Consider the following 23446-nt stretch of genomic DNA (forward strand, 5'->3'; position numbering starts at 1 on the left):
AATCAATGATCAGGTACTCTTGTTCAAACTCATGTACATCAAATATTCTTTTGTATAACCACAGAATTAATGAATGCTTACATCTGGTAGTCATAAACTGAACAGGTGCACTAGGGAAGGGAGACATGTGGACTAAAAGTATCATGCTATCAGCTATCTTCCTTATTTCATGTGCACCCATATTTTACAGCTAAAAATGTAGCTGTATGGTCTGAGGATGTAACTCAGAGGCGGGGTGCTTCCACAGCATGTGGGAGGCCCTGGGTCTCATCTCCTCACTAGGGGTATGAGAAGCTTCTCATAAAGTCAGTTGTTAAGGCAAGGACCCACAAACTTAGCTTTGGGAGGGAGTCACTTGATCCCAGGAGTCACAGACTGGCGTGGGCAGTACTGGTTAGACATCCATCTATAAAGGAACAGGCTTTGATGGTTCTCTAAGGAAACGCTTATTAAACAGTGAAAACTGTGCTAAATACCCCAAGAGTTCTCTGTGGGAATCCAAAATACAGAAGAAGATTCAGTGAGTCCTTCCTTTTTTTTAATATAATGCCAATTAGGAAGATCACCAGGAGCCAGACAGTACACTGCTTCTTTTACCTTAGTAGATCCACTAAGAGTAGAGAGCTACAAGTTCATTGTTTTCGGGAGGTTCTGACAAATGCTTTTATTCCAGCATTTCTCCTACAGCCAGCAAGGCGGCTCAGCAAGTGAAGACACTTGCCACACAAGCCTGGGATCCCTGGAACCTACATAAGGTAGAAGAGGAAAACTGACTCCCCAACATTGTCCTTTGAACTCTATCATATTTGTGCTGTGGTGTACACACACAACAATAATAATAAAATTGTAAAATCACTAAAGCAATTAAACAGTTGGATGTATAAAACTCCAAGATATCAGGTAGCAGACAGAAACAATGGCTAAACAGCAAACAAAAATGTTTCTATCAAGAGTCTGTGGGAAATATGGGCATAAAGATATTACTGGACAGCAGACATTACTGTGAATATAATATATACACAGGCAAGTAATTCTATCAAGAAACATTTACCAGCGGGGGGGGGGGGGGGTGTTGCACACCTTTAACCCCAGCATGTGGAAGGCAGAGGCAGTGGATCTCTGAGTTCAAGGTCAGTTTGGTCTACAGAGCAAGTTCCAGGACAGCCAGGGTTATACAGAGAAACCCTGTCTTGAAACACCAAAAGCAAAGCAAAACAAAACATTTACCTACAGTTTTAAAATATTATTATTTCAAGTAATTAGGTAGTCTGTTATGATTTCAAATACAAATATATGAAATAATCGATTCCCTTGTTACTTCACACTTTCAATTCTGACCATAAGCAGATGACCAATTACAGCCTGAACAGAAGTCACTCGGTGATCAGGCACTCTGTGCTCAGCCTGATTGGGACAGTCTTGGATTCCCCTAAATATTAGCTTCTGTGCCTGAAGACTGAAGCAAACTACCCCTCAAGTCCAAATGAGTTTTCCAAGCTTGGTAGTTCAAAAAAGCCCTCTCCTAAACAACAAAATTCCCAAACCAGGAGTGTCGGCCCACTCCTTTCATCCCACACTTGGCCACAGAACGACTGCCTCAGATGTGAGGCCACAGAGCCACAGAGCCAACTCCAGGTCAGCTTGGGTTAGAGTAAGATCGATTGACCGATTGATCTATCGATCTATCTTTCTTTCTTTCTTCTTTCTTTCTTTCTTTCTTTCTTTCTTTCTTTCTTTCTTTCTATCTATATTTCTCTTTTTTTCTCTCTGTCTCCCTCTGTCTGTCTGTCTGTCTGTCTCTCTCTCTCTCTCTCTCTCTCTCTCTTTCTCTCTCTGTGTGTGTGTGTGTGTGTGTGTGTGTGTGTGTGTGTGTCTAGACCGGCGGGCCAGTGAGCTCTGAGAATCTGTCTTTGTCCCTTGTGCCCTGACCCCAGCCTCACTCTGCGGTTCCAAACACACGTTACCAGGAGCAGCACTTGAGCAGATGCTGGGCACCCACGCAGCGGTCCTCACGTGTGCACGGTATGCAGTTCTGCCAGTGGAGCTCTCCGTGGCCCTGTGTTGCTTTTTTTCCTATTTTCCAATGCACACCATGCTAAATTACAGGTTCTGTAATTTAAATTTTTAAAAAAATTTACTCTAGAGACCTCAAGAGACCTGAACATGAGAAAATAATCCAAAAGCAAAGCACTGATTTTTATACTGCTCAGTAAATAATCTATTCAGGGAGTATCCTTTTCTATCCAAAAGATTAAGTATTACTTTGAAATGAAATGTTTGTAGGGAAGACATTATCCTAGACATAAAAAACAGATATATGGGAATATTAACAGAGGATGTGAACAAGACTTAATATCTAGATGAACTAAACCATAGGTATAATCTATGGCTTTAAATATTGACTAAGCTTAGAGATTTCTAAGAAGGAAACGAAAGATGAAAACCAACAATGTCTGATTACCTAACCCAAACACAAGACACTCCAAAGAACAAACAGGAGACCGGAAGCTTTGTCAGCTAAGGAAGACGCTTGGCACTCTCACAGAAACAGTGAGGAACCTCTGGAAAGCAGCAGCACCCAAGGCAGGGGAGAGATGAAGAACACGTCAAACACAAGTTGAAAAAAGCTGTTGATACAAGTTGGCACAAATCTGAATGGGACTTAAGGTGGTTTGCAAACATAAACCAGATGAAACTTTTATGCAATGTTATGTTCAATCCTGAAACGCATCCCACATATAAGCCATGACTCCGATATCCCTATAGAGGGATGACGCGAACATGTCCATTCCTCTGTCCTATCAGACTCAATTCATCTCAATTTTTCTTCTACTATGAATTTGAAATTTACCCATTTTTCTCCATCACCATAGTGACCACACTGATCTATGTCACTCAGAGCACAGCCCCGGCCAACAACAGTCTACCGGCAGAGTCTGCTTTTGTCTGTTTAGGGTCGGACTTCCTTTACTAGTGGTGACTGCTTCTGCATAGCCACAACGTAGCTGTGATAAACTATGAGAGCCATAAAGCTTAGAGTATTATCTGACCCTGATGAGAACGCTGGTCAGTCCCTCCTCTACTCTAGCTGCTGGTAAAATCCCTAACTCTATTTACAAATGCCTTCATGTTCCTTACCAAAAACCCATTCTTCATAGAGCAGCCACTGTTAAAAATATGTACATAAATTAATGACTGACACTTTGTACCTTAAATCCTATAATACTGCAGTTACATGTAAGATAGAAATTAAAATCACTAACAAGATCCACAAAGCCACTCCATTTGCATCTGTAGCATTACAGACAGATAGACAGATGAGGCTTGTTTATTAACTCGACATTCTGGCCAAGCAAGCCTGGGTATACCATGTAATAGAGCTACAGATATACTTGTCATGGTAAAGGCTATGGTAGCTTTCTTGAACAATCTTCCTAATGAGCTGTAAAAACAAATGAAAAGTTTACTTTATTTTGCAGTTTGGGGCATATAACCCAGGGTCTCATGCATAGTAAACCACACTTAGAAGCCATACAAAGCCAGGTCTGGGCTACACAGCAAAACTATGTCAACAACAAAAGGGGCAGGGCGTGGGCTATGTAGCTCAGTGTAGAGAACCAGCTGCCGTGGACAGTGCCTAGGTCTTATCATTTTGATTTCATTTGTGTTAGGACACAATTAGAACGCCACATTCATTCCGGACACTGGTTTGCTTTTTTGTTTTTGTTTTTTTCGAGACAGGGTTTCTCTGTGTAGCCCTGGCTGCCCTGGAACTCACTTTGTAGACCAGGCTAGCCTTGAACTCCCAGAGATTTGCCTGCCTCTGCCTCCCAGTGCTGGGATTAAAGGCACACACCACCACTGCCCAGCCTGTTTTGTTTTGTTTTGAAGCATATAAAACAGGAAGCCGTGGATCAGTCCCTATAAATAATTAACATGTGACAGAATGTCAGTTGAATAAATAGATAAGTAGGGTGGGAGGGTGTTTCAGTCACAAGAGCTTAGCTTATCTTGTACAAAACTCTGAGTTCATTTCCAAGGACCTAAATAAGTAAAAAGAAAAACCGAAAAGCATATAAAAGTCTCTGATATGGCCTTTTTTTCTAAAATACTTAAAATGGTCCATTAAAAAAAAAAAACCTAACCATTAAAAAACAGAACCTAAGCCGGGAGGTGGTGGCGCATACCTTTAATCCCAGCACTAGAAAGGCAGAGCCAGGTGGATCTGTGAGTTTGAGGCCAGCCTGGTAAACAGAATTAGTTCCAGGACAGACTCCAAAGCTACAGAGAAACCCTGTCTCGAAAAACAAAAAACAAATAACAAAAAACAAAAAAACAAACAAACAAAAAAAGATAGACAGAAAAATAAATAAATAAATAAATAAATAAATAAATAAATAAATAAATAAATAGGAGAAGCAGCTGCTAACAAATCATGAAAATATTAGAAATATTTCTGAAAGCAATAAACAATGACTGGCTAATAAACTTAAATATTTAAACTTCTAGCAATCTTATTTTCTAATGATGTAATGTGAAATGAAAAAGAAACGTAAATAACATGTAGAATGATCTAGTTTTAAAAAGTATATATATTTAGTTATGTGATGACATATAAAAATATTTGTGATATATGTATGTATATATGAACAGAGTAAAAAAAAAACTTTGAGAGGCATTCTGCAAAATGGTAACAGTTTTTTCTGAGGGTGGTAAGATTATGTGTGTGTTCCATTCCTTCTTATACTTTCAATCTATTCCAATTTTTATATTAAAAACTATCACTTGATTGGAGACAATAACTTTTTGTATCTTAAAGGAGAAAAGTAATGTTGTTTTTTTAATTTGGCACAGGAAAGCATCTTGTGATAATGACCAGATAAAATGTGTTCCCGCAGTAGCTTTAGAAGGACAGCACAATCACATGTCCAACACTGCTTCCCTGGTTGGCCAGCGCTGAGCACTCGGTGCACTCTCTCAGAACAGTCCAGAAGAAGGAAGTAAATGATCTGCTCTACAGCTTTCTTTTCAGTCACTATTAACAAAGAGAATCATAAAATGCAAAGGACAATAAACAAGTTTTCACTAAAGAACCAGATGTTTTTTAGTTTTTTGTTTGTTGTTTTGTTTTTGTTTTTTTAGACAGGGTTTCTCTGGCCCTGGCTGTCTTGGAACTCACTCTGTAGACCAGGCTGGCCTAGACCTCAGAGATCCGCCTGCCTCTGCCCCCTGAGTGCTGGGATTAAAGGCATGCGCCACCACCACCTGGCAAGAACCAGATGTATTTTGAAAAGCAATCCATTAGTGCAGTTGGCCGGCAATATTACTCTTTATCACAGTATCATAGCGAGACCAGGTCATAGAGCCAATTCCTTCCAGCTTTTATCTATACTTTCCCCTAGTAATGAACGGGTATACCACAGATTCTTGATTCTCAATACATAATGTGAATTATCATGAACAAATTAAAAGTGGCATAGATAAGACAGACACACACACATACATACACACATGTAACATATGCACTTGCACACACACACAGACTCACTGGGTTAAACAGCATAAATGAAGTTGAGGGGCATCAGTAGCTATCCAATATTAGTAAATGAGAGAATAAAGATTTATAGACAACCAAGACTTACAGACATGGGTGACTAAACAAATTCTGACATTGACAGTGAAAGAATTGTGGGAGCAGAGGACAGAGGGTCCAGTGCTGAGAAAGTGGAAGACACAAGGCTGGATACTTTACATTTCTGGTTAAACACAAACAAACCTGAAGATACAAGAAGCTGAGAAAACTTCAGACCGAATTAACTCAAAGAAGGTCGAACTCTGGATAGAAATAAAGAATGTTCAACTAAATAGACCTCTTTCACCAGTTGAAGTCATTTACCATTCAAGAAACGAGGTTCTACTTTGGGGGAAGAACCAGAGAAATACCTGTTTGCTTATGTTCCAATTAAACTCGATTTTTTTCCTTTACTTTCTTTTTAGTGCATACCAGAGAGTGATCCTTAACTTTTCCCTAAATTTCAGAGATGCTAGGGTTTGAAATATAGAAAAATCCATGTTTTAATTCTTCTTGTGATTAAATTTACTTACAACAAATATGTATACCTAGAAAAAGTGGAACAAAACAGATAAAACTATAAATATGAAATGTGTAAGGTAATCAAATCTCTCCCTTGTCATATTTTTAAATTTAGGATAGAATAAATAGATTATTTCACATATAGCAATGGAATCCATCCATATACTAAAATTTACTAATATGGATGCAACTCATCTGGCCCTAACCAAATCTTAACAAAACAGAAATCTCTAATATTGTAGTCATCGATTGCTGGAGATAGCCACTGTTAGTATCATATTTTATTCCTTCCATTGGTTTGGTTTTGTTTCATTTGTTTTGCTTTGTTTTGGAAGGAACAGCACATCATTGCTCCTCCCCTTACTAAGGAAAGAACCGCAGACTTTGCAGGCCGGGGCTCTTGCACTGGCCTGGCAAAGCTGCTGCCCCTTCCTTCTCTCCCTTTCCAAGTGCTGGGCATTAAGGCTGGTGCCATGTGCATGCTAAACTCACTAAGCTATACCCTCAGCCTCAAAACTTCACTTCTCCGATCATACTGAAATCACAGCCAGAATCCTCTACTCACTTCATTCACCCATGTCCCAAAACTTTCTCCTACTTCCATTTACATGGTCTCTCGTGTTCTCTACCCTGCCTCACAGCCACATAATCTGACTACCCCAGAGAAAAGTCGTTGTGCCCACATCCTTAGTGACAACTAAAACTGGAACAAGTCACAGTTCCCCAACAGTCACTGCACTTACCATATTTTACTCTGATCACAACTATGAACTTGAATAACTATGCCTAACAATCTGGAAGCTTACCTGAGTAGAAGCCAAATTGGTAATGTGCCTTAGTTAGGGTTTCTATTGCTATGATAACACACCTTGGCTAAAACCAACTTGGGGAGTAACACTTTTATTTCGTCTTACACTTCTAGATAATAGTCTATAACTGAAGGATGTCAGAGCATGAACTCAAGCTCCTTCCACTGAGTCTCCCCAATATGATGGACGCTTCTCCCATCCCTTCTCTCTCCCTCTCCCCCCCCCCCCCCCCCCGTTTGTTGAGACTGTTTCTCTGTGTAGCCCTGGCTGTCCTCAAACTAAGAGATCCACCTGCCTCTCTCTCCCGAGTTCTGGGATTAAATGCATCCTCACCACCAGGTTCTCCTTTCTCTCTCGAGTGACTTTGTCAATGCATTTTATCATTGCAACAACAACAAAAAGTAGCTAAGAGCTTCTGCTATTATCAGGGTGTAAAATTCTGACCTGAGAACGGGAATTCTCTTAAATCCATGCTAGAATGACCACATTCTTTATATAGAAAATAGTTCAATAAAAGTAACTATGTCGTTTTTAATAACATCATAGCAACACTTTCAATTCAAGCTCCTAACTACAAACTTTTATCAATTTTTATATCTACAGTTCTCATTTTTAATTTGCCAAAAACCTCAGTTTACACAACAAAATATAAGTTCTTGACACTTTTAGAATTCAATCCATAACAGGGTATGATGGCACACACCTTTAATCCCAGCAATCTGGAGGCACAGGCAGATGAATCTCTGTGAGTTCGAGGCCAGCCTGGTCTACAAAGTGAATTCCAGAACAGGCAGGGCTACACAGAGAAACCCTGTCTTGAAAAACCAAACAAAGAGCCCGAGCAAAGACAAAAGTATTCCATCCATAAGCACTCACTTGATTATGGTGCACTATGCACCCACCAGCTTCAGAACAACACTGGCTACACTAACACAATGGATGTGGTTCTTGGATCCCCAGAATAGATTCTATTGGGACACAAAATCAAACTGGAGTACCCAGAAATTACTTGAAATAATCTTCACTGCGCTATTCCTTCAACCACATGTAAAAACAGGCCCCCTCATTACAATTTACTGCAGTATTTAAGGATACAACTCCACTAGACAGCCAGAAGTTTTAGGAACACAAAATCAGTGTACCAAAAGTAACATATAATGCTGGGATTCATCTCAGCTGGTAGAGTAGTTGCCTAGCACACACAAATTCCTGGATTTGACCCCTTCCATATAAAGCAGGTGCCATGGCTGACACCTACAATCCCAGGGAGAGGCAAGAGGATCCGAATTTCAAAATTCCTTTCAGTGTACAGTAAGTTCAAGGCCAGTCTGTGTAGCCCGACACTCTACCTTCTCAGGAAACAAAATAACACAACAACAACAAAGCCCAAGTAATATGTGTAGCCAGATGTTGTGGCTCACATAGATAATCTCAACGCTGGGAGGTGAAGGCTGAAGAGTTTGCCATAAATTTGAGGCCTGTCAGGGCTGCAAAGTGAGACTGTGCCTCAAGCAAAAAAAAGTATTTCATAAACATCCTCTCTCTCAGGTAAACCTGGATACATGCTTACCTCTAGATTACCCACACCCTGGCAATTTCGCCCTCCAAAGAGGATAATCTTGTGTGAACTTTAGATAATAGCAAAATTTTAGTTTGGTTTTAGGCAACTGTGTTGCTTTTTCCTCATAGTTTATGCTTAATTTCATAAGTTCATAATTAAAGAATGAGTTTTGTTCAGACTGCAGTGTTCCTTTTTTCAGTAATTAGGGACCAAGTTCTTTTCATTTGTTTTTTCAAGACTGGGTTTCTCTCTACAGCCCTGGCAGTCCTGGGCCTTGCTTTATAGACCAGGCTGGCCTCAAATTCACCGGGATCCGCCTGCCTGTCTGCTAAGTGCTGGGATTAAAGGTGTGTGCCATCACTGCCCAGCTCCAACTTTCTTAAATATAGACCAGGCCTACCTGCTCACAGATGGCACTGTTCACAGTGGGCTGGGACCTCCCACATCAATTACTGATCAAGACAATGTCCTTCAGACATGTCCCCAGGCCATTTTGATAGAGGTAATTCCTTAACAGAGATCCCCTCTACCCTGATGTCTCTAGTTTGTGTCAAGTTGACAGAAACTAGCCAGGACAAAATTGGCTGGGAAAATGGAAGAATACATGTACAAAGAAACTGAGTGGCCCTCAGAGGTAAGAGTATGGTTAATCCCAGGTTCTTTTCCTTAGACCTATCCTTTTGAGTTTAATTCTCTGAAACATTTGGATACACACCATTTTTTTTTTTTGAGACAGGGTTTCTCTGTGTAGCTTTGCGCCTTTCCTGGAACTCACTTGGTAGCCCAGGCTGGCCTTGAACTCACAGAGACCGCCTGGCTCTGTCTCCCGAGTGCTGGGATTAAAGGTGTGCGCCACCACCGCCCGGCTTTTTACTTGTGTTTCTGTGAGCTATTTTCCTTGCAACCTAAGAGGCTGGCAGAAAGTTCCCTAACAGATATCATGCCACACTTGCCTCTTCTCAGCACTGCTCAGGCTGTTTACATGCCTGATAGGTTTCCCTTCCAATAGTCCAAACACTGCATTCCACTGAGTACAGACCCAAGAGTCTTTTTTTTTTTTTTTTAATTGCCATTTATTTCAGTCCCTGCTTCTGAACTAGCTGAGCATTCCACAGCATCACTGCTAATGTCATCCATGATGTCATGAGGATGCAGGTCATCCACACTGCAGCCCACAGACTGTGCAGTACCCAGAATCTTCTTAATATTTCCAGAAAGTTCTCTGGCTAAGGACCAGTGTGCTGCATCTGCCCAGCAATGTTGACAATTTCATCAAAAGTGATAGTTCCAATGTGTTTAATGTTTGTCTGCTTCTTTCTGGCTTTTGGTAGCTCCGTGAGGGCTCTGATGATCAGACGGAGGACACCACCTCATCTGGGCCTGTCTGTCCTGGATGGTCAGCTTCACTGTCTGTACTCTTCAGACATTTCCAGTTACTGGGTGCTTTGGCAATGTCATCCCAACTTTTTTTGGTGACAGACCCAGAGCAGGGGACTGATCTTGGGGGCCAAGGCAGATAGATACAGCACCCATCTCGCCTCAAGTGATCCTCAGGCTTTGATCTCGGGGTCAAACTTGGGTGGCATCCTATTATCCAATAGGGCTATTATTAATCACATGCATAAAAAACTGAACATTAAACCTGAGTAATTTTAAACCACATCACTAATATTTCAAGTGTTTAATAACTACAACAACATCCTTCTGAAAATACTATTGTACAGCATGCTGACCTAAATGGCTGACATCTTGCTTAGTGAGGAAATCTGTTACATATAAAGGAGACTGTTAAAACTGTCTGATGAACCAGATCCAGGATAACTGAAGAAAGCTATGCCTGAGCCTATTCTGAAGTGAAAGCTAAAAGGCCCCAGAGTGGATCTATCCCCCCAGATGCATCTGACTAACTCCAGGTCACAACGGAGAGTTTCAGTGTCTACCCCGGAAGCTGCTAATTACATTGACTTTTTACTGCTCTATAGTTCCCAAATTCACTGTGTTATACAGCACACAGCAGTATATCTGTTGAGCCTTAGTTTCTGAATCAATAAAATGGGGGTTAATTATACTTCAAAGAGCTATCGTGAGAGGGAGGGCCTAGCACACTTCCGGCTAGATGCTTTGTTCGTAGATTAGTCACAATGTAGAAGAAAACTGCCTTGATTTGCCAAAGGAAAGAGGCAAGACTAGGAAAGCTCAGTAAGTCAACACCACTTCTTCATCAGTTCAATGGGACTAAAGGTAACTGAAATGTCCAGAGGATTACAACAGCAAGCACTTCTCTCTCTCAGGTAAACCTGGATACATGCTTACCTCTAGATTACCCACACCCTGGCAATTTCGCCCTCCAAAGAGGATAATCTTGTGTGAACTTTAGATAATAGCAAAATTTTAGTTTGGTTTTAGGTAACTGTGTTGCTTTTTCCTTTTTAGTTTATGCTTAGTTTCATAAGTTCATAATTAAAGAATGAGTTTTGTTCAGACTGCAGTGTTCCTTTTTTCAGTAATTAGGGACCAAGTTCTTTCCATTTGGACTTGATAATTTACACATTAACTACCAATTTTAAGCAATATGTACTAACTTTTTATATTAGGCATGTCTTTCCCCACAATACATCATATTTTAATCTTATGCATGGCCAATTATGTATAGATATAAGATAATAAATACAAGATTTTCCCTAAACTTTTACTTGAAGACATTAAGTTGGTCTTAATTCGTATTCACTCCAAACAAGTCCGGTGGGCTTGGGTTTCCTTCCTACTCAAATACACTGGGAATATATTTGAATAGAAACTGGTTGTTGGAAGAGGAGACCTTAGCCCACTGTCCAGAAAGGGACATGTATTCATATACATGAAAGCGAGGAGCTCTGCAGCTAAGCGCACTATCAGAAGGAAGGACTGGGTAGCGGAAACAGTCCAGCTCACTAAATTATTCTCTGATTCCCGTGTCAGAATCACTAACCAGCTTTCATTCTCTATGAATTTGTCTATTCTACATAATTTACATAAAAATAATCATGCAGAGATCGCTTGTGATGACTAAAACCATGTTTCAAAGTTATTCCATTTTAAAGCATACATAATAATTTTTTCCTTTTTTTTTTTTTTTTTAAATGTAGCCCAGGCTGGCCTCGAACTCCTGATCCTCCTGCCTCTGCCTCCTTCAGCAAATCCTACTGGCGTGTGCCACCACAACTGGCTACTTTATTCCTTTTTATTGGTGAATAATATTTTACTTTTTATCCTACCACCTCATTTACCACTTAATGATCTTTTGGGTTATTTTTACTTTTAGATTTTACAAACACTGACTACTGACATGGGTATACCGTGGTTATGTAGATATATAGTTCAATCCAGATTAGAAATAGATTGATATGTAAGAATAGAATTGTTGGGTCACATGGTAACTCCTACGCTTAGCCTTCTGAGGGGCCTAAACAGAAACTAGCCTTTGAAGATCTGAAGTGGAGCCTTACACGAGCATTTAAAGGACCAACTATTCTGTAGTTGACGCAGGTGTACTGTCTGGTTAAGTCACCAGACCATATTAACTTTAATAATCCTTTCATAGTCTTATTAAATTTAATAAAGTGTTTCTAGAGGTTACCTTCAGAATCGTCGAGTATTTTACAGCTCACTTTTAGAATAGTTTACTATTGGTTAGTACTTTATTTTACTTTACTGAAATACACAAAACATTTTGGCTCATAGTTAATACCCATCATATCCTTGTATTTTTCTGTCAAATGACGGTCCATACATTCAATGCAGGTCTTATAAAGACACATTTGGGATGTGCATATGAAGTGCTTCATTTTGTTTGTGATGCTTAGGATTGAACTCAAGGCTTTGGGTGTACTATATCCCTTCTAGGACGTCACATTAAAATTCCTTTCTCAGCACTGTTATGTAAGGTCTCAATCCTTTCAAATGCAATCTAATGATATTCTAATACTTGAGGATATCGTCGGGGCAAAATATATGAAATTCAGAAAATAATAAAAAGAGAAAGAATATATTACAAAGGATAGGTTAATATATATTAAAATGTATAGTTCACGTGAAAATTATCAATGTCCCAAAGGAAAGAACCAAACTCCTCTCTGGAGTTGAGACTCCTCACTCATGTGACCCACTGTCAATCTTGATACTGTATCCTTGCCTAATCTGCACTACTCCTTTACTTTGAATAAAGCTGTCTTGCCAGTTCTGCATATCTGTGTGAACCCTTATTTTCAGTTCCATAAGAGGTCAAGAAAGATAAGAGGTCAAGAAGTTAACAAAAAACCAATCCCAATCCAGACCATAGTAGCAGTCCCTTAGAGCTGTGAGTAGGTTGGGAGAAAATGAGGAACTGGGCTACTCTGGGTGACAATAAAATATTTTAGTTGATTGTGTTGATAGATACATTAATCTGAGAATCCACTAAAAACTGAATGACATTTGAAATGGTAAAATGTATGATATGTAAATCAGATTTCCATAAAGCTGTTGAAAACAAACTTTTTGGATCTCTCTCTGAGAGAATATTATTTGACTTTATTGATTCCTGATTCTGGCCTCTGTTCAAGACTGAATGTAGAGCACCTATAACTTCATGTGTGACAGACACAGGGAAATAATAAAGCAGGGGCTCAAGTCACTCTCTGTGCTCATTAACCTTGCATCACCATGTTGTAAGCATTAAAACAACAAAACAAAAGCCACCCAGCTAAAGCCACCTGAGCCCAGTTTAGGGACTAACTAGTTTGAACCAAGCGAGGGCCAGACTTGTTTCACAACCTCATTAAGCAGTCACATGACTGGCCATGCTGCAGTAAAGGGAGTCTAAGGATGCTACTGGACACCTTTTGTCCACAACCTCACTCAGTCTTCACTGTAAACACTGCAGTCACCTTGGGAGTTCTAACCCCCACCCCTCCTTTTCTTTAGTTTTCCATGTCAGTAGTGATCCTGACTTTTCAAGTAGTGATGCCTGATAGAAAACTGGTTCTGCCACCCTCTTAGTTCAACTCTTCAGTATCTCTGCACCTCTCTAATACAAATAAAAACTCCAGGTCCTTACTAAAAATAGAAAGCTCTCTCCCCCTCACTCTGATATTTCCAAACAGATGAGTCCCCTTTAATCCACGCCATGTGTCACACCTTAGGCTCTCACAGGCTTGCAAAGTCCTTCCATTCCTTGCTGAACTTGTCCTCACATTCCAGGCCTCCCAGGACTGGAGAAGCATTCTGACTCACATGCAAATCTGGTTCCTCTCTCCTTACTCTTGTCTATTTCTAATTAAATTCTAACTAAGCCACATGGCAGTGTTCAGATCTGTGGCTTTCTACCTTGAGAAGTAGACATTATTGTCTTCCTTAGAGCCTTGAGCTTGTAAAATCTCAATTGAAGGCTTGAATGAAAACACACAACAATCACTAAAACTGCAATATGAAAAGTATACACATATATTCTCATTTTACCTAACAACAAATCTAGAGGTAGGTAAGTCGGGTATCATTATTCCACTTTTGAGGTTAGCAATTCTTGTTTTCATTCATGACGGCAATATTGCTGGTAACAGTAGACATGGCCCGGAGCTTATCCTGGAGCAGGTCAGCGTTGGCTGCTCTCCTATAACTGGACATAGAGCGCCCATCATTTGCAGATATGCTCAACTAAAAGAGAAGGCTGACTGCTGTTAGGGGAAGAAGCTGGGAAGCAATTCCAAATTATTATTTTTGTATTTTTTAGTACATGGTCTTACTATGTATCCCTAGCTAGCCTAGAATTTTCTGTGTATGGCTTCAAGTTTCTAGTGATCCTCTTGCTCCAGGCTCTTGAGAGCAAGTGTAAGCTAGTAGGCCTGGAGGGACTCTAAGTCTTCAACCTGGAGTGAGAGCATTGTTGACAGGGTGCCTGGCGTGCATACAGCTTCTCCGACTAGCATCCTCGAGTTGTTTTGCTGCTTATGATATGGAACCGACAGTAGATGTGACTGTTGTGGGTGGTGGATCTGGCAACTGTGGTCCCGCGGTCTGCCCAGAAGGCTCCTAACACAATCATATTGCTCTCCATCTGGAGGAGCGACTTCAAAACTCTTTAGCAGTACTAGACAGGCGAGGACAGAACCTAAAGCCTTCTGAGGGAAGGAGACGTCTGTCCCTACTTGAGTTGTTTGGATCCTCAGCAACTTCATCACTGTTGAAAAGCAGTAACAACTTGACAAAATGTCTGCCACACAGTTTGAGAGGTGGCTCAGCAAAGAACACTGACTGCTCTTCCAGAGGTCCTGAGCTCAATTCCCAGCAACCACATGGTGAATCACAACTACCTATTGTGAGATCTGGTGCCCTCTTCTGGCCTATAGGCAGAACACTGTATACATAATAAATAAATCTTTAAAAAAAAAATTCAAAGTTTGAGAGGGTAGGATATTGATCAATTACATCTGCATATTTCACTTAATCTATCACTCAAAGCTCAATAATAAATAGTAAAGGGCCTGAACATGTATGTGTTTGGCCATAATGATGCTTCCTATATTTATTCCATCCTGTCACTTTTACTAACTTTGAATTTTTTTTAAAGGCAGTGGTGGCGCACGCCTTTAATCTCAGCACTTGGGAGGCAGAGCCAGGCGGATCTCTGTGAGTTCAAGGCCAGCCTGGTCTACAGAGCAAGATCCAGGCAGGCCCCAAAACTACACAGAGAAACCCTGTCTTGAAAAACAAAACAAAACCATTTATTTAGTGTTCCTGTTCTGAGGCAGGTTCCCACTCTTCCAGCCAGGGTGGTCTCAAACCCACAGTCATCCTACCTCAGTCTCCCAAGTACTGGGGTTACACACAGGAGCCGCCATGACTGTATTTTTTTTCTTAATTCTATTTCCATTTTTTAATTTTATAAGACCCCGGCTTCCCTTAATGATCTTTTGATATTCATTCATTTCAGTGCTTCGGTTGCTTTGCTCCAGACCTTCACACCCCTGTTCAAGCTATTAAGCAACCGAAACCCTGTACTTCAACTCCTTCATCTGTTAACCCAGTCCCATAGCCATAATAGTAAAACACAAACACACAAAACCATTATTTAACTTATGCTGAAGTGATGGCTGCTGTCATGAATATGACCTCATGTAATACGATTCTTTCAGATCTTTTTCATTCTTTACAGAAAGAACAGTTTTGTCATTGCCGACGTCTTCCTAGCCTTCTAAAGCAGCCATTTCTTTTAGGTGTTTCTGCACACTATCAGTGAGCCACAGAAATCTGTAATAATATCATAGCTAATAACCACCCTCATTTGCCTTCCTGTTTCTAAGTAAGAAAAGCACCCACCATAAGCTGGACGTTTGGTGCATGTCTGTAACTCCAGCACATGGAATGCGGCAGAAAGATTGCAACCCGGAGGTCAGCTTGGGCTGGAGAACAGGTTCCAAGCCAGCCTAGCCTACACAGTAAGGACTTTCTCAAATAAAGACAAGAGCAACTACATTCAGTGCAAAGCAACACAAAAGGATGAAAATGGAGTTGAGCACTCAGGAGCAGGAGAATATGGCTGATCAGAAGCCCAAGGCTAGCCCCAGTTACTCCCCTAGCTAGGGAGTCTGAGAACAGCCTGGGTGACATCTTGCTTTTGAAAGAACATGTTTTGGGATTAAAATTGTGGCCTACCACGGGCTAGGCAAGTACTCTGCCACTGAGCCCTACCCTGACCCCTATGAAAAGCCCTATCTCAAACAAACAAAAGTAAATGAAGTAAAACAAGAAGAAACACTGGCAAATGGAAGCCTGCATTTCCTGTCCAGTACTAACTACAAACACCTGACGCAGGCAGCACACTTAACATCCTTAGACCTAAGCTCTCTATCACTGCAACTCAACTCTGCAAATGACATGTGCACAGGATTTGAAATCCTCTACAGAATGGCCAACTGTCCTGGTACATCAGTTCTTTGTTAGACTTCTCCTGGTCATAATGTGAAATGCCATCACCACCAGCACTTTTTAGAACTTATGATAAAACCGTTAATTTATGTATTATGCAAATTTTATTATTTGTTGTCTGTCTCCTACCAGTAGACTGTTAACTACTGTATCTATTTTGTCCACTTTAGAAGCCTCTGAAAACCCTGCCACATAGATACACCAAATAAACTTTCATTTGAAGAAACAGACAGAAACACACTAAGTTACAAGGATTACCTATAGAAACATCAACAGGTATTCTTTTATAAAGAGTGCCCAGGGAATGAGGAATCCAGATTCAGTAATCACAGCCTGTGAAATACTTCACCCAGACCGGGATTGTGTACACCCAGAATGCTTCATTTTTGATAGCTTCACTATAAACAGAAGCCCTTTATACCCAAACATGTTCTCACACATAACACATATACAGCTGCTTTTCTTTTTCTTTTTTCCAAAGAAAAATATCTGATATATGCTGAAAGCAATAATGACTCAGCCTCATCTTTTCCATAATTTGCGTTTTAAATTTTACTTTATTTCTTATTTATGCTGATGTATCTGTGCATACTCATGTATGTGGATGCCAAGGGAGGCAAAAAGAGGGTGTCAGATGCCCTGGAGCTGGTTGTGAGCCTCCTGACCTGAGTGCCGAGGATGGAAAACTGGTCCTCTGCAAGAGTAGCAAGCACTTTTAATTGTTGAGCCAAATCCCCACAAGCCCATGCTTTCTATATAATACTAGGTTCCTAAGGTGAATATTCTTTTCAACTGAAGCATGACAATTCCCAAAAGGCTAAGCATAATATTACCACAGAAACTTCGAGCAGATACTAGTATACTCTAGCCATTAGTATATAAATGGATGGTATATATATAAATATATATTTATATATATACACACAAGGGTAGATCATGCTTCTTTATTTACATAATTGAATCATATAAAGCAACGAGGTTCTGAAAATTCTATAAGAGGAATCATCTTCGAAAGGTTTGTGCTAAGTAAAATAAGCCTGCCCAATAACATAGTGTATGAATATGAGAGATTTATAGGACAAAAACAGATTAGAGTTACTGCTTGACAATTACCGAATTTTTGGGTGGTGAGAACATTGTGGAAATAATAGGAATATCTGCACAATACTGAATTAGATACATTCAAATGGTCACACAGCCAGGTGTAGTGCCATATAGCCTCTTACTGAAGCACTTGGGAAGGAAAGACACACATCTCTGGGAGCTCTGTGGTAGCCTGGTCTACACAGTAAATAGCCAGGGCATTATAGTGAGACTCTGTCTCCAAAGAAATGGAAAAAAAATGGCCAAAGTTGGGAGTAGGACTATAGCTCAATGGTAGAGCACTTGCCTAGCACACCCACAAGCAAAAAACAAAAACAACCAACCAAAAACCATGCTCCTCCAAAAAAAAAAAAAAAAAAAACCAAACCAAAAAAAACCAAAAAAACAAAAAAAAAAACACCTAGTCCAAATGGCAAGTTTTGGGATATATATATATTGAATTATGTACTGTAGGGTGATTTGCTAGACGGTTAATTCTATCTCAGGAAATTTGTTTCATAAACTAGGGATTGAAGCTTTTTTTTTAGTGCTCAGGGATCTCACTCTGGTCCATTTAATGAAAATGCTTCCTCTGGAACTCTATTTACCAGGTTTCCCTTACTGTCAAAGTGTTTTATTTCTATAACTCACTCATTTAGCAATTGATCTTGGATCCTTTTTTGAGATGCTTAATGTTTTAAAATTACTGTAACACATTTAATATTTGATTATGCATTGCTTATAACACTGAGCAAATTGCTTAAGTTATCAAATCAATACTCATACTTAATATTTGTTTGGATTTTATTTGCCAGAATATGTTTGTAGTGGCTCAGGCTGTCAAAACAGGATCTAATAACCCAACACATGTGAAGCAACATGGAATCCAGTCCTACACTTGAACAAACACATTAAGTGGGAATTTCAATAACAAATGGTAGGGGGAACCATTCCAGAAAAATACATAAGATTCTGATTGCCCTTTTTTCAAAAGGAAAAAAAAATTGTTTGTAGAGTATCTCGCTGTATCTCAGATTGGCCTTAAACAAACTGTACCCTAGGCTGGCCTCAGCCTCTAAGGCAATCCTTCTAAATGAACCTCAGTGTTGGAATTTTAGGCATAAGCAACCACTTGGCTCTCATTTTCCCTGATTGAATAAAAACCAAGATGCTGTCCAAATAAATACTTTAAAAATGAGTAATACACTGACATATTATTAATGTGTACGCTAACATTTTCTATGCCTAAATAGAAACAGTCAACACATATAACTCTAATTCTTAGCAGAGTTATTTAAAATATGAAAATTACAGCTATTTTAGATATAATTATCTTAAAGATATTTTGGAGGCCAACCAAATAATTTAAATAGCTTTTTTAATGATTACGATGACATTAAAATAAATTATACTTACAAAACTTTAAGTTAGAGTATGACAATAAAGTAGAAGACTTTAAAGATAAGTGTAGTAAGTTTGAATAAACTGTTTCTAGTCCTTTGAAAAAATCAGCATATTGGGCGGCGGCGGCGGCGGGCGGCGGCGGCACACACCTTTAATCCCAGCACTCGAGAGGCAGAGCCAGGTGGATCTCTGTGAGTTCGAAGCCAACCTGGGCTACAGAGTGAGATCCAGGACAGGCACCAAAGCTACACAGAGAAACCCTGTCTCGAAGAAAAAAAAAGAAAAAAAGAAAAAAGAAAAAATCAGCATATGATGTTAAGTGCTATAAAGGCATGTACTTATAAAAACAGTCTCCAGCCGGGCGGTGGTGGCGCACGCCTTTAATCCCAGCACTTGGGAGGTAGAGGCAGGCGGATCTCTGTGAGTTCGAGGCCAGCCTGATCTCCAAAGCGAGTTCCAGGAAAGGCGCAAAGCTACACAGAGAAACCCTGTCTTGAAAAACAAAAACAAAAACAAAAAAAAAAAAAAACAGTCTCCAAAGCAAAACTGTTTCAACAGCCAGGTACAGTAGCAATCTGTACTGAAATACAGTTCATTTTTACATTGAAAACAAGTACTAGTGCCTTGGAGATTAGTGTTCCAGTCAAGGAAAAGCACTTGCCACACCACCACAGAAGCCAAAAAGGAGGCCAAAGCTGGTCTATACGCTGACAAAACACAAGTTAAAAGCCATTCTTTATCAATTAAAAAGTCCTTACACCCTTAATCTCTGAGACAATAATTTCTCTTGTCCCCACTTTGTCACCATGTAAAATGAGAATAATATTTACCTTGCAGCACTATGGTGAGAATCAACAGCTAAAGCACTCAAGTACAGCTCATGATTAGTCACTGAAATACTATGAAAACTTAACTATCCAGGATACTTAGTTCTTTGACATAAACAACTTTATTACATTTCAAATAACAACACTCGGGGCTGGAAAGATGGCTCAGTGGTTCAGAGCACTGGCTGCTCTTCCATAGGACCTGGGTTCATTTCCCAGCACCCACATGGCAGCTCACAACTGTCTGTGACTCCAGATCCAGGGGATATGACACCCTCACACAGACATACATGCAGGCAAAACACCAATGCAATGCATAAGATAATTTAAAAGTAATAATAACAATACTTTCCAGATGACTGGATGCTACTCTAGTTAGTAAGTATGTAAAGAAGACAACACCAAAGTGTAAAGGTTTTCCAGGGAACCCCTGTGAGTTTTATGCGAAAACATCTCTTACGCTGGGATAAGTCAAATTCACTCTTCAATATCAATTTAGATTGTTATCGTCTAGGGGAAGCCTTCCTGCATCTCTCCTTGTACTTCTATTAGGCACTTAAAATGTACCACATGGAAAAAGTTCTGATTCCTTATCCCTACCCATGGTTCACCTGGAAAACCTCTTCATCTCACAGCTGATGTGATGGCAACATCATCCTTCTAGTCATCTTTTCTCCCTCTCATTGTGAGCATCACCAAGAAAGCTTTTCAGTTTTACCTTTCAAAACATCCAGAGTTTAAATTCTACCAAGCCATTCCCTTCTGTTAGATTAAAGAACTCTGTAACAATGTTCCATGACTACAGCCTATTCTCAACACAGCCAATAGAATGATCCTTTAAAACTACAAACTAGATCTATGCAAAAGCCTGAGTTCCACTAAGTCCTAACTAACAGGGGTCTGAAGGGTCTCGTGTGAACAGCCTCTCCTCCTCCTTCTTCCTGAAATACCCCTTCCTACTCTCCCTTCTTCCTCACTCTTACCTCTAACCACAATGGCCTCCATTTGTTTCCTAAGGTCATAACAGGCATGCCCTGCCAAATGCTTTCGGCCTGGAAAGGTATGCACATAGATTACCTTGATCATTGATCAATCACCACCTTGGTTAAGTCCTTCCAGAGCCCAGAACAGTGACAAACGTGACCCTGCTCCCTTTCTTTAGTATTCTCTCTTGCTTAGTAACATTTACAGTCTAACATGCCATATATTTCACAAATTATTCATTATAGTTTATCTCCACCAGAACTATATGTTATACAAAAGTGAATCTTTGGAAGGTTTACTTACTGTTATTTCCCAGATACCTAGAATAGTCCAGTGGTAGGGTACCCAACATTCTCTAAGGCTCTATCATCAGAATGTCAAAATAGTAATAGTAATAGCAATAATAATCTTAAATAAAAACAATATAGTGACTATCACTTTATACAGCATTTAGCACTGTGTACTGAACTGCACTTTATCAGTTATCACACTGTACTATCAGAGCCTGCTAATGTTCTACTTCTTACATTAAAACTGTGATCTTTCTGAGACAAGGGTTTTGTTTGGCTTCCAACTGTTAGTAATTTTACTTCATACCGTGTCTGAAAACTTGGAGGCACTCTAAAATATTTGATAAATAAATCCATCTAAACCAAAGGCACCTTTATAATCAACAAAATATAAAGTGTCTTTTTTTTTTTTTTTTTTTTTAAAGACTCTATAGGACTCTGGAGTTCTGGATTCTGGGTTCTGTTAGTGTTTCTCACCCGAGTCTGACACTGGCAAAAGGACCTTAGTCACAGTATTTAAATTCTCTACACTTATTTCTTCGGCAATGAAAAGGGAAGCAGTGATACCGTGCCTAATGTGATTAGCATGAATATAAAATGATAAATTAGCCTATCGGTTTCTATGTAACAATAAATGGCATCTATTACTTATCACTACCAAATGAAAGAGGCACTGTTGTAACTTTTATTTTCATAACTTGACATTAAACATAATATTTAGAACCTTCTGAGATACAACAATAACTTATATTTAAAACTACTGAATCAAATTGAACTTGATAAGCATTTTGAAAAGAAGGTACCTCAATTCTCTCAACACAAGCTAGATTATTTATTTCCCCAGAATACTTTTAAATGTTTGCCTATTTTAGATTCTATAGCCTTCTTCAGAAACTGCATTTAATTTTTAATAATTTTAAAATGTTATCTCTTATATGAACAAAATACTTACAACTGGAGCTTAAATATTAAAGATGATAATATTTAAATAACCTACACTTCCCAGCATATAATATATACACTCTTCTCTATTCTCTAAGTAAGCTCATCCTTACAAAGGTCAGAAGCATGCTAGGGACTCGACTGAATTAACTATCAGCCACCTACTTCTTATTTTAGTCATGTATCCAACAATATTCATAATTCTTGGGTAATGAAGGGTTAAGAAAAACAAGTTGTATTTAAATTAGATGATCATTTCACTGTAAAAAACGTGAATCTCCTGCTTTTCTATATACTAATAACACTAATGCTTCCATCTGGGAAGTTAGTTCTCTATTTTATAAAGCACTTGTAAAATGTGTTTCCTTTATATTTTGTATTGCAATAAATAAACACATTTTACTTAAGCACCTGTGTAGGAAACAAGAAAACAAGGTAAGCAGTTTAAATGACTGTCCCAAGGCCACAGATGGGGTGGCTGCCAGCTCCAGGATTAAAGCTAAGCAGTTCTTTATTCCTTCTTATGCTTTGAGTACTTAACATTCATTTTGCTATCACAGGGCCCTTGTAATTAATGTAAGAAAACAATTCAATAAGAATTAAAACAATACATTATGACAGCATGGAAACAGAAATTTCTTCTAGAAAATAAATTAGAATCTATCCCAGAGTCTGAAAACAATAAGATTTACTGCATGTTATTTCAGGATTTTTGCTGAGAGCACTATGCAGGTGGCGGCTTACTATAACTTATCATGCTAATGGTTTTTTAAAGCTTGTTTCTTAACCAAAATATATACAGTTAGTATATGAGATGGTCGGATTTAAGATACAAAACAGAAATACTTTCGAATTTTAAAAAATCCTCCAAACTTAAAACAGTAGTTTCTACTCAAAATGTAAGTTCAAGTTCAGGAAATACTTCTAAAAGACTAGTCAATGAAAACACAGTGATACACAATAAAGAAAACAGCAAATGCTCTCGTTAGCAGGAGAAAGACATTCAGCACAACACTGGCAGCTTACTGTGGAGGGTTTAATCAGGAAGTAGCCATTATCCTTTCGATTCAGGGCAGAGACAGCACTCCACAACAAGCCCCGATATTTTCAGTTGAAAGGCTTGAAAGAATACTTACTATTGTATCCTAGCTCTGCTGACCCCAAAGGTCACTATATGTCTTTTATCAAGCGCTACAATGAAAACACAATTCAAGTTAGCATTTGCAATGCTCTGTTTGTTGAAACACCTACAATCCACCTAACACAACCTCTCTCTCACCAAACATGGCTGTCTTATTCAGAGATTAGCAATTATTGTAATGAGATACTGTCGGAGAGGGTCAAATAGTACTTCCTGCAGTTTACACATCTTGATTTCCTGGTAAACAAACTGCGAGGCAGGTGGAGGGAGCACTTAGCTCACCGTAACCGGAATGCTCACGTGACGAAACTAAGCCAGGTAAGGGGACGGCTCAGGTAATTGTTCTTTTCTTAATTCTGCTGAGGTCAAA

General features: G+C 39.4%; 1 protein-coding gene and 1 pseudogene across 15 annotated transcripts in view; both read right to left on the minus strand.

Annotated features, from left to right (window-relative positions):
* Window positions 1–23446, minus strand: part of Baz2b (bromodomain adjacent to zinc finger domain 2B) — a 245851-nt gene that overhangs the window by 126115 nt on the left and 96290 nt on the right. The window lies entirely within an intron of this gene.
* On the minus strand, window positions 9304–11604 carry LOC114694018 (annotated as a pseudogene).

The sequence above is a fragment of the Peromyscus leucopus genome, chromosome 4 (genome assembly GCF_004664715.2).
Source record: "Peromyscus leucopus breed LL Stock chromosome 4, UCI_PerLeu_2.1, whole genome shotgun sequence".
NCBI lineage: Eukaryota > Metazoa > Chordata > Mammalia > Rodentia > Cricetidae > Peromyscus > Peromyscus leucopus.